The sequence below is a fragment of the Sinocyclocheilus rhinocerous genome, unplaced genomic scaffold (genome assembly GCF_001515625.1).
Source record: "Sinocyclocheilus rhinocerous isolate Xijiao unplaced genomic scaffold, SAMN03320098_v1.1 scaffold1168, whole genome shotgun sequence".
In the NCBI taxonomy this organism is placed as follows: domain Eukaryota; kingdom Metazoa; phylum Chordata; class Actinopteri; order Cypriniformes; family Cyprinidae; genus Sinocyclocheilus; species Sinocyclocheilus rhinocerous.
The window spans coordinates 977,573-979,227 of record NW_015650373.1 but is presented as its reverse complement, the minus strand read 5'-3'; the positions used below and the strand labels follow the sequence as shown (position 1 = coordinate 979,227).

General features: G+C 36.0%; 1 pseudogene; it reads left to right on the top strand.

Moving 5' to 3' along the window:
- The window catches only part of LOC107711918 (DNA repair protein complementing XP-C cells-like), an 11,139-nt pseudogene that overhangs the window by 921 nt on the left and 8,563 nt on the right, over positions 1-1,655 (top strand).

The following is a 1,655-nucleotide window of genomic DNA, read 5'->3' as shown; positions in this document are numbered from 1 at the left end:
CCTCCAACGATTATGAAAATACAATAATCGAGATAAAACGATTATTGCGCCCCATTCCACCCCCTTTTCCAGCGCTGCGCTTTCGTTCCTCGATAAAAGCCCAATTTCACGTGCAAATCAGTAAAATCATGTAACGTGACTTTTGGAAAATGGGACGTGCTTGATTTATAGAAGTATATTTATTCATGTTTTTAAAACAGAGAACTTGCGCTGCACCTCGGGAAGATATAAGCGCTCAGAGACGGAACAGAACACGGACATGTAAAGTCATATTTTAGCTCAAGGTGCGCGCCTAAACGGTCAAATACACGCAAAAAATGTTTCAAAATGCGGTGCTTAGTGATTATTCATGTATACCTTCGTCTGTCATGTAATAAATGAACGTAAAACGTTGAGAATGAATATACGCGTGTAACGGTAAATTGGATCCGTGCGGCTCTTAAAGTGACAGTGGACTGTTTTCCTGCTGCGACTGTGCTTAATATTAATCAAACAACAAAAGACAAATTCAAAATCACACACTGCTCGTGAGTGAAGGACTTTTGTAGCTTTAATAAGAAACAAAAAAGTTTAATTCTTACAGTGAAGACTATGCTGTTTTTATTTTACATTTACATATTCATTTCTGTAGTAGGCTGTAAACTGCTTTAAAAACATTAAAGCACAGTTTGTTTCATTTGTATCCTTTTATTCTACTGTATTTGTCCTTTGCTTTTTTATTACTGACAGTTTAATTATTTTCAATAATCTTGAGGACTTTTTGTTTGTTTGTTTGAAATTCCGCTGGTCTCTACAATGTAGATGTCATAGCAACCTTATTTACAGGAAATATATATTTGATATGTATCACTATCTTTAAATAAATCACTCATATAAAGTTTTGGTCATATGGCCCCCTCATAATCGTGTTAAATAATCGTGATTACAATATTGACCAAAATAATCGTGATTATGATTTTTGCCATAATTGAGCAGCCCTACTTTTAACATACCCATGATCTCAGTGATTTCCGAAAGCGACATCATCTTAAAGGCTCTAAAGGAGCCTAAGGGAGCCACAGCAACTCGGATTTTATCAATAACATTTTTAAAAAATCTCTCACATATTGCAACTGAAGACTCAAGACAAACTGAAACTGAAGGCTCTTAAATGGAGTTAATACTATTAAAAAGCACACAAGGTTGATGAGAATATTTTACAACAATTTCAGGAAAATAATTTGCTCTAGCCATTTTTGCTGCTTCCTGAAATTTAGTCAAAGAATCCCTCGTCTTAATGAACGTATCATGTCATTTACCCATGGAAGAGGTTTGACTTTCCGATGCCGAACTTTACAAGGAGCAATATGGTCCAGTATATCTGAACAAACAGAGTCAAACAATAAAAACTAGAGCCCGACGATATATCGTTTTGCCGATATTATCGGCCGATATGAGCCTGTCGTCGATATATCGATATCGGCGAATATGCCACTGATATGAAATTTTTTTTTTACAGAACATATAACGCAGATAAAATGCTTGAAATGGTGTAATTACTTAGTCTGTCCAGCAGAGCGCGCGCTATTGTTTGCTACTGGCAACCTGGATGAAACGCTTTAAAGCTTATGTCTATGGAAAACCATTGAAACTTTGAACGGCCATATCTCCGTAAC